General features: G+C 45.6%; 1 protein-coding gene across 1 annotated transcript in view; it reads right to left on the reverse strand.

Moving 5' to 3' along the window:
- The window catches only part of LOC103278101 (uncharacterized), a 32,545-nt gene extending 24,033 nt beyond the window's left edge, over positions 1–8,512 (reverse strand). The window contains exon 1 of the mRNA XM_062969303.1: positions 7,817–8,512. The gene's annotated coding sequence lies outside the window, so the exon portion shown is untranslated. The remainder of the gene's footprint in view (positions 1–7,816) is intronic.
- Between the last annotated feature and the right edge of the window lie 2,319 nt (positions 8,513–10,831).

Here is a 10,831-nt window from a genome sequence, read left to right on the forward strand (position 1 = left end):
GTAAGACCTGAACTGGGAATGTCAAATAACCCACACCGACACACTGGTAGTTGCCGGGGTGATAATTTGTGGCCCATTTATCAAAGAAAAACCATAGATTTGGATCCCTAATTTGCCATAACGGACAGAGGCTTTTACCTAGGCTCAGTTGGGTTAATTGTTGCAGTATGTTCATATAAGATTTTAGGCCCTCGATAGAATCATTCACACTAAATGTAGGATAATCTGGATACATGCTAGCCCACTCGGTTGCGGTTAGATTTAATCGTGAGACATAAGATGTATTAAATCGTCCATGTAGATAGAACCGGTCTCGACAATGGGAATAATTTCCTAATCGGGAAAAGAACGCCTGCCTAGTTCCCCAGTGTTTCCACTCAGAATTCCATATTCCCGATCCTCCACAACAGAAGCACAAACCCCTGGTGGAGGTATGGTATCTAAACCGTCGAAACCGAGTTTTATTTATCCTTTGCGGTATGCTAGAAAACACGGTAGGTGGACCCTCCTGAGCCTTGGACAATCCCTCCAACACAATCTGTGGTTCATCAATTAAATCGGGAAGAAATGAAAAATCCCCTACGGTGAGGGGGTGTTCATATATTAATGCTACCTCTTTCCCGTGCTGCTCAAACATATAATTGGCATGTTCTTTTATCCAATTCCCATGTGCTCTTTTTCCAAAAGAGAGAATAAAACTCAGCACAAATAATATACCAAACACAGTGCGCTTTCCTCCCCTCCTCATAACTTGTCTCCCACTTTTTCCTCTCAAAATGTCTAGCCACCAACTCCCGGAGAGCGCCTTTGTTGGGCCATGCTGCGACATACTTGACCACCGACGCTCCGTTGCACCCGAAGGGATCAGCTTCATGGCCTTGTTGACCCCTTAGGGAGTTGCCGGATGATCCTGAGTCTCAGGTCCTCACCAGGAACTCGCTCCGTCCGCCACTCCTCAGGTGCTAGTTTTACACGGGTGTAATGTATCCACGGCTTAATCTCCTTCACCTTCACTGCAGTGGGGGTAGACAGGAGCACAACATAGGGTCCTCACCACTTGGGTCCCAATGGCTCAATCTTCCAATCCTTGACCAGAACCTCGTCACCTGGTGAAAAACAATGTAGAGGTGTGGTAGGGAATGGTGGGTTCAATTCAGAAATGTATTTTTCTAACTGCTGCATTTGTCTGCCCAAAGCCTGAACCTGGGCCAATGTCTGTTTCTCTCCTATGAGGTGTTGCTCAGCTCCTGTCTCTAAGGCTCCCTTCAAGTTCAAAGGGGGTCGTCCATAGAGTCTTTCAAAAGGGGAGAGTCCTGTCCGTTTGTGTGGTGTACATCTGATTCCTAATAATGCCATAGGCAAAACCACCGTCCACGGCAGTCCTGTCTCTTGGCAAAGTTTCCCAAGCTGAGCCTTTAATGTCCTATTCATTCTTTCCACTTTTCCAGAAGATTGGGGTCTATATGCACAATGTAACTTCCATTTTATGCCCAAAATTCTACATAATCCTTGCACAGCCTGTTGAATATATGCGGGGCCATTATCTGATCCAATTTCTAAGGGTATGCCAAATCTGGGAATAACATCTTTCATTAGAGCTCTTGACACCTCTACAGCCTTTTCAGTCCTTGTAGGGTAAGCCTCCACCCATCCTGTGTATGTGTCCACGAACACCAGTAAATATTTGTATCCTTTGTATGGGGGCATTTCTGTAAAGTCAGTGACTAAAGCTTCAAAGGGTACCCCACCCACATGTTGGACTCCTGGTGGCTTGAGGGGTCCTTCTCTGGGGTTATTTTTGATACATGTCCAGCATCTTCGGGCTGCTGCTGCCGTTAGGCTATGTAATCCATCGATATACAACTGTCGTCCTAGCAGATTTGCCAATGCCATCTTTCCTAAATGTGTGTTTTGGTGCATGTGTTGGACTAAGTGCCATGCCAAGTCCTTAGGGACGTAGACACGGGCGTCTGGCATCACTATGAGTTCTCCTGACCACTGACCCTTCTCCTTTAAGGCCCATTCTTCTTCCTCTGGTGTATATGTAATGTTATGTTCAGTTAATTCTACCTGTAGGGCCATTACCTGATGTTCAATATAGGGCAGCCTAGCTGCCTCTTTGGCTGCCAGATCAGCCTGCCTATTTCCTTGCACTACGGGATCGTCTCCACGTTGGTGCCCTTTACAATGCATCACAGCCACCTGCCTTGGCTTCCAAACCGCCTCCAGGAGATCCACAATCTCTCCAGCATGTTTTACGCACTTTCCTCCAGACGTGAGGAGCCCGCGCTCCTTGTACAGTGCTCCGTGTGCGTGGAGGGTGGTGAAGGCATATTTTGAGTCTGTGTAGACGTTAACCCGCTTTCCGCTTGACAATTCCAACGCTCGGGTCAGGGCAATCAATTCGGCCTTCTGGGCAGAAGTCCCCGGGGGCAGTGACTCTGCTTCCAGCGTCTCTCCCCCCACCGAACAACCGCATAACCTGAGTGTCTTTGATTATTTTCCATAAAGGAGCTTCCATCTGTGAACAGAGTGTCGTCCACCTTAGTTAGTGGCACATCCTTCAAATCCGGTCGACTGGAGAATACCTCATCCATCACCTGGGCACACTGATGGATCGTGGTGTCTCCTGGAGTCGGGAGCAAGGTGGCCGGATTCAGAGTGGAGCAAGTCTCCAGGGTCACCAGTGGGTTGTCACACAACAATCCCTCATATTTCATTAACCTCTCACTTGTGAGCCAGCGCGGTCCCTTAATGTCTAACAGTGCCTTAACGCTATGGGGCACCTTAACTGTCAGTGGCTGTCCTAGGGTCAATTTATTCGCTTCTTTGATTAAATCTACTGATGCTGCCACAGCCCTCAGGCAAGGTGGCAATCCACGAGCCACTGTGTCCAATTGCTTTGACAAGTAGGCAATCGGCCTTTGCCATGAACCTAGTGGTTGGGTCAATACTCCAACCGCTGTTCCTTCCCGCTCTGCAGCGAACAGAGTGAATGGTTTTTCCAAATCGGGCAGTCCTAATGCTGGAGATGACATCAATGCTTCTTTTAATGCCTTAAATGCCTGTTGACATTCTTCTGTCCACTCAAATGGATCTTCTCTTCCACCTCTCGTAGCCTGGTACAGTGGCTTAGCCAACACGGCGTAGTTGGGGATCCACTGTCTACAATATCCTGCTGTCGCCGGGTGCTGGGAGTGGGGATGGCACAAACAACTTCCTTTCTTTCAGCTCCTAACATCTTCTTTCCTTCGGTCAGATGGAACCCCAAATATTTCACTGTGGGACAGCACAACTGGGCCTTTTTCTTTGACACTTTGTAACCCTTTTCTTCCAATGTCTTGAGTAATCTCAAAGTATGCTCTCTAGTGCCCCCTAGTGTCCGGCAAGCGATAAGCAGATCATCTACGTACTGAAGCCAAATTCCTTCTTCTTTAGGTATTACAAAATCCTGTAAGTCTTTGGCCAGGGCTTGACCAAAAATGGTCGGGCTGTCCCGGAACCCCTGAGGAAGGCGTGTCCAAACATACTGGGTCCTTTGCCCTGACTGCTGAGATTCCCACTGGAAAGCAAAGATCGGTTGGGATACAGGGGCCAATCGAATGCAAAAGAATGCATCCTTTAAATCCAATACAGTAAACCATTTGGCAAATGCTGGTACTAGACTCATCATGATGTATGGATTTGGCACTACCGGGGTTAGGGGAACGGTGACTTGATTTACAGCCCGCAAATCTTGAACTGGGCGATATTCTCCTTGTCCTCCTGGTTTCTTGACTGGGAGCAGGGGCGTGTTCCATGGGGAACTGCATGGTACCAATATCCCATGCTGCAGAAGTCGCTCTAGATGCTTTCTGATCCCCTGCACTGCCTCTCGACTGACGGGATACTGTGGCTTACATATGGGTCCCATTCCTCTTTTCACTTCCACCACCACCGGTGGAACATATTTAGCTAATCCTGGAGGATTATCTTCTGCCCACACTAAAGGAGTCTCATGCCATGGCCATTGTATTTCTTCAGTAAAAATCCTAACTTGAAACAGTCTCCATTCCTCTTCCATGGGAAATGATAGTTCCATTTGTCCATTCTTCATGAACTGGAGTTGTGCTTGTAATTTTGATAAAATGTCCCTTCCCAATAAAGGGACTGGGCAGTCTGGGAGATATAACATCTTATGCTTGACCTGATGTCCGGCCAGATTGCAGGTGCGTTCCTTAAGAAAGGGGCACTTCTGGGTCTTCCCAGACACCCCTATTACTTTTGTAGTTTCCCGAGTTGGTGGACTAATTTTTGTATTTACTACTGATTTTTCGGCACCCGTGTCCACTAAAAAGTCCAATTGTTGGTCCCCGATTTCAAGTGTGACCATCGGCTCCCCGGGGTCCAACAAAACAAGAGCCTGGCTTCCTCATTCCTCTCCTCCATCCATATCTTCCCATTCTTCTTCCATCACAGCTGCTGCAGCTATCACCTCTCTTGCAGGAAAAGGTACGTAGTTCCCACGTCCTCTTCCCCTTCCTGGGTTTCTTCCTCTCTCAGGCCTTCCTCTTTCTCTCGGTCCTTCCTGACTTCCTTCTCTTCCTTCTGGGCATTCACCTTTCCAGTGTCCAAACTTCTTACATTTAGCACATTGGTCTCGACCTAACCTCCGAGGGGGCCCTCTTCTTCCTCCTTGTCCCCCTCTGGCATATCCTCCTCTTCCTCTCTGTCCACTTGCACTTTGTTCCATCATGGTAACTAATGCTTGGTATTCCTGCTTCTTCTTCCTGTCCTTCTTCTCTTCTTCTACCTGGTCCCTCGCCATATAAACTTGATCTGCGAGTGCCAACAATTCATTCATAGTCTTTCCTAGAAATCCTGGTTGCTTTTGAATCTTTCTCCGGATGTCAGGAGCCGCTTGACTGATAAAAGACTGTTGAATCGCCCTCCTACCGTTTTCATCCTCCAAATTATACGGGCTATACTTTCTATATGCTGCCTCCAGCCTTTCCAAAAAGGCTGTTGGTGACTCAGATTTTTCCTGTACCACTCCCTGAATTTTTACAATGTTGACGGGTTGCGGCGGGCCCCTCTTTACCGCTTCTACCAATATACGCTGGAATCCTCTCAGTCTCTGCAAATGTCCTTCTTCTGCGGTGTCCCATTGGGGATCTATTTCCACAGGAAACCTCTGTGCTCCCCACTCGGCTGCATCACCATCTTGTGGGGCACCAACCTGGGCTATGGCTACCCCATTATTCAACACTGCTCTTCTCTCCTCTGATGTGAACAACATATTCAACAATTGTCTGCAATCTTGCCAGGTGGGATTATGGGTTGCCATAATCCCTTCCAATAGCCTAGCCATAGCTTGGGGTTCTTCACTATAAGGTGGAGTATTATTTTTCCAATTCAAAATGTCACTACTACTGAAAGGCACTACCTGGTATGCTTGAACTATCTCATTCCTGTTGTTTATCACAGGCACCGTTCTCAAGGGCATCTGGAGGGCCGGTCCGGTCGGTGAATCACCAGACCACACCGGAGCTCCATGTCTCCGAGTTTGTGCCGGAGAAGCATCACTGGGCATCCGTTGTGACTTCTTCTTTTCCTTTGTTTCCTCCTGATATTTTTCTAGGCTAGGATAGTGTTTCTTGGCCGCTTCGGTTGACTCCGAAGAGTAGGGTGGGGGTCTCGTTCCTAGTGTAGGTGCACCGGGGGCTGTTCCCTGGGGTGGGGGGGGCGGTGGCAAGGGTGGCGGCAATAATTCCTGTTGTCTAGCCTGTACACTCAACTGTAAATCTGGGTAGTCCTCCTCATTGGATTGGAAAACTTCCTTCTTTTTCCCCTCCTTCTTCACCACCATACATTTGCCATTCCTGCACTGTCGAACCCAACCTGGATCTTCTCTAACTACCCGTTCCCACGTAGCAATATAGACCCACTGGTTCGGATGATTCACAGCACAATATTCTTCCACTGTTCGGATCAGTTTCAGATCCCACGTTCCTTCTACTTGCCAACCTAAACCAAACTCTGGCCATTCTCCCTGACACAAATTTCTCAGTCTATAATCTCTCAGGTCCCTTGGATTCCCTGCTACGGCTCTGTTAGCAAAAGAGCCAAAATTATCTAAGATGCATTGTAAGGGAGTGGAGCTCTTTGAATTTTTCCCTCCCATCCTGCCTAATAGAGGGGACTGTCCTGGCCTGGGCACCTGGCCACTCAATGGCATGCGTCAGGAAACACAAGACAGAACCCCTTTCTACCTCCCTGGGAACTTTTTTTTGTCCCTCCCAGCGCTGGCGTTCCCTTAATATCTCATGCAAACCCCTATACTTGCCAGATTTCTGTAGACGTCGGACCAACCTTCGCCCCTGGGCTTTTTCCCTGGATCCTCTTCCTCCTAGCTGGTTTCTATGGAACCTTGCTGGTGTTGCAGCTTCCACCGTCAGTCGGCGTTGGCATCAGAGGCAAGCACCGCAGCCGGTCGTAATATTCAGGGGCCCCTTCTCGTCTCACGGTAGTTGCCTCAGGCCCCCACCGCTGAGTTGAGGCCGTCCCGCCAACGGGATCCGTCTCCAATCTCCTGGCCCGTCTTATAGGAAAAATCACGTCGGGGTCACCAGAAAATGTAGCGGAACCTTTGTGCTGCGGTTCTTGTTGGGTGCAGTGGAGGAATGGAGGACGGACAACTGAAGGAATTCCAAGAAAGCAGTTTTATTTCGCTAATGGCCACTAGGGTTCCCCCTAGCACAAAGTAAGTGCTTCTCCAGGGGAACGACCAGTGGCAGGCTGAGTAAACATTTATACACACTACAGGGTTCGGGTTATGCCCGCCCACAAGCAAATTCATTGGCTTAGAGTTGTGACGCTGCCCAATCAATGCTGACCAGCAGGCCGGCTGCACTCTTTTGTGCCGTGCTCACAAATCATTTCAGAGCGCCTGCGTACGCATGCGCTGTTTGTTTATCTTTAGCTTTCATTTCTTCAGAAACACATGATTTCCCAGAAGTCACATGTTTCTGTGAGTTTATGCACCCGGGTCGCTAGCTGTCGCCATCTCTGCCCATATATGGTATTTCCTGGGGTTCCTTAACCTCCCGCCTCAATACAATATAATTTATTTACTTTTTCATTTGTTCCAGCACTTTTTTGTTGTTAATTGGTGCCAAGTTGTTATCAACAGCTTTTAGCATCAGATATATTGGGTTGCTGAGAGTTTTCCGGGCTCTATAGCCATGTTCCAGAAGCATTTTCTCCTGACGTAGCCTCACAACCTCTGAGGATGCCTGCCACAGATGTGGGCGAAACGTCAGGAGAGGATGCTTCTGGAACATGGCCATACAGCCCAGAAAACACACAGCAGTCCAAACAAAAGGTATTTTTACCAGTTCCTTCCTCTGTATTAGAGCTTACAACACCTCCGCCATCTGACCAAAACTTGCAATATGTGTATTATAGGATTAAGGCAGCAGATACTCTTTTTAACGTGGGAAGTGGTTGCACACAACAGGTCTTGTGTCTGATTAGGTAGCCTCATGTAAGGGTGCATTTACACTATAGAATTAATACAGGTTGACACTACTTTAACTGCCATGGCTTAATGTTATGGAGTCATTGGGGTAATAGTTTTACAGATATTTTTTTCTGCCTAATAGTTCTGGTGCTTTACCAAACTACAGATCCCAGGGATCAATTGCATGGAGTCAAGACAGTTAAAAGTAGTGTGAAACTGCATCAATTGCACACTTACATGGCACGACCTTGGACCAACCCCTCTATTTCATGCCCCAAATCCCTTGTTCCCAGAACATCAAATTTTTCCACTCACCCTCCATTTGTAGCTTTCTTGCTCCTAGCAATTCTTCCCTTTGCAATCTTCCAATTTTCCCTCTCAATCTAGCAAAACATAGCAAGGAATTCTCCATCCAAACCTTGAAGGGGTGGAAAAGGAAGATTTTCCCTTTGCAACATTTCCTGGCCTCTCTAGGAAGGGGGAAAAATTGGCTGCTGTGATTTTAACCCTTGGAGACATCTCCTCTCTCCTCAGAAGAAAACAATAATATAAATGCTTGGTTCCTCGTTTCCCTACTTTTTAATATTTGTACTGCATCTGATATGCATCTGGGGAAGCAAAATGAACGCCCAACTTCCCACCAATAATACTGTCCTGGAAATTATTCTTCTCCATAGCATTTGCAATCAGATCATTCTGTATTTTATATTTAATGTCACTTATTAAATTTGGCACTATCCCCAGCTGAATTATGTTGTTTGTTTAAGGGTGCATCTACACTGTAGACCAGGGGTCCTCAAACTTTTAAAGCAGAGGGCCGGTCCACAATCCTTGAGACTCTGGAGGGGCCAAATTATCATTAAAAAAAAAAACGAACAAATTCCTATGCACACTGCACGAGTCTTATTTGTAGTGCAAAACAACAACAACAATGAAAGAACAATACAATATTTAAAAATGAAAACAATTGTAGCCAACACAAACCTATCAGGATTTCAGTGGGAAGTGTGGACCTGCTTCTGGCCAATGAGATAGTTAATTAATTAGGATTGTTATTGTTGTGTGCCTTCAAGTCATTTCAGACTTTGGGTGAGCTTAAGTCTAATATTATTTATTCATTTACTACATTTATTTACTACATTTATATCCCGCCCTTCTCATCCCGAAGGGGACTCAGAGCAGTTGTATGTACATACAATATATTATATTATTAGCATAGCACAATATTAGCATTATATATTACTATATTGAACTATACCACTATACTGTAATATAGGTAATATATAACATATAATTAATATTATTATATGGTATTTGTATTAGTATTATACTATACCACTATACTGTAATATTATATGTAATATATAGCATATAATTACTATTATTATATGGTATTATTATTAGTATTATATTGTATAACATTATAATATTATTATCAATATTATATGTATATACAATATATTATATTATTTAAAATGATATAAAATATTATATTATAAAACTGAGGGCGGGGGCCAGGTAAACGACCTTGGAGGGCCGCATCCGGCCCCCGGGCCTTAGTTTGGGGACCCCTGCTGTAGACTTAATGCAGTTTGGCACCAATTTAGCTGCCCTGGTTTCAATGCTATGCAATCCTGGGAGTTGTAGCTTTACATGATCTTTAGCCTTTTCTGCCAAAGAGGGCTCGTGCCTCACCAAACTACAGATCCCAGGGCTCCATAGCATTGAGCCAGGGCAGTTAAAGTGATGGCAAACTGCATTCATTCTACAGCATAGCTGCACCCTAAACTGCAAATGTTAAGCTGTGATGGGCTCTAGCCGAAATCAGCTTCCTATTACAGATTGATTATGATAAATGGAAGCTCTTACATGTGCCCGCGATCCAGAGTTACCTGCAGAACAATAACGTACCACTCAGGTTTGCAGAACAAAAATACAGGAACTTTACTAATTCCAAGAAATCAAAAGAACAGTGGCATTTACAATGGTCCCTCTGATTGCTTACAGAAGTCCACAGTCATAAACAGTTATTTCTCCACACTTGATCTTAGCCAAAAGGCCGAGAAGCGATATAAACAGTTATTTCTCAATCCACAAATCTGCTTCAGAAAAGAATACAGTCCTGGTTCTTCACCCTCTTTTTCTCAGCAGCAAACAGGCCTCAAAAATAGCAAGGCCTCACTGAGTACACCGCTCTTTTCACCAGCGGCACTCAGTCAGCACTGAAAAGAAACATGTCCAAACTGGTTCTACAGCAGCAGAACAGAAACAGTATCAAATCAATCCCCAGGTCTTTGCAGGCTCCACCAATCGGCTTCGTGCACTTCATTTTCCAGTTAACACACACACACAGAGTAAAATACAGAGAAAAGGGGCTTGCAGCTACTTGAGACCAGGAGAAGGAGTGTACACCTGGATGGATGCGGATTGTGTATTTGTGTGTGAAAAGGCCCCTACCTGGACTCGAGATGTTACCCTTTGGGGTCTTAGAATCAGCAGAAGGTTATTAGGGGGAAATACAACCCTTTGCATGAATTGAGAAAGTTGCAAATTGCATACTGGGATTTCCTCAGATTTGGCAGATTTGCAATGTTTCCTTTGAGTATATCCATCCATCACATCCTCACATCGCTTCGATATCGATACCACTTCAGTTGCCATGGCTCGGTGCTATTGTTGTAGATGAAGGGAGAGATAACAAGAGAGATCCTTCTGAGAGGCCCAAAAAGTCCGGTTTATTATATTCAGCTGAAGACTCTGGGTGGAATCTCTTCCGAAAGAAAAACCAGAGCGATGATCAAGGCGTTGACCTGCCTTATATACATTTTCAGACAAAGAACATGCTTCTACATACATCTCGTCATTAGTACGTCACTTCACATGCTTACATACATGGGCATAAATATGCACAGTCAGCATTTTCCTATCTAAGCAACCTAAAAGCTTGTAGCAAGTCACAGACACCACGGCTGGGTTTTTGTAGATTAATCATGGCCCCTTGTCAAAAGGGAGGGGAAGAAGTCAGCTCTCCTTCCATTAAGCCGTGCCAGGAACCAACCCACACTGGAATGTATAGATAACTGGGCCCCCTTCTCCCCCCTGTCCTGTCAGCTTGTGCATCCCTAAAATCTAACACAGAGAGAGACTGATTTTTTCTACATTTCAGTGCTTCTAATATGCATACAATATATGTCTAAAAATCCATATTTTTTCAGTTCCTCATCACTATAACATGATGGGATTTTCAGTTTCATAAGGTACTAGCTGTGCCCGGCTGTGCGTTGCTGTGGCATATGGAAATCATTTGTTGGCCAGGTGGAATAGCAGTGA

The sequence above is a fragment of the Anolis carolinensis genome, chromosome 2, assembly GCF_035594765.1.
Source record: "Anolis carolinensis isolate JA03-04 chromosome 2, rAnoCar3.1.pri, whole genome shotgun sequence".
NCBI classification, from domain to species: Eukaryota; Metazoa; Chordata; class Lepidosauria; order Squamata; family Dactyloidae; genus Anolis; species Anolis carolinensis.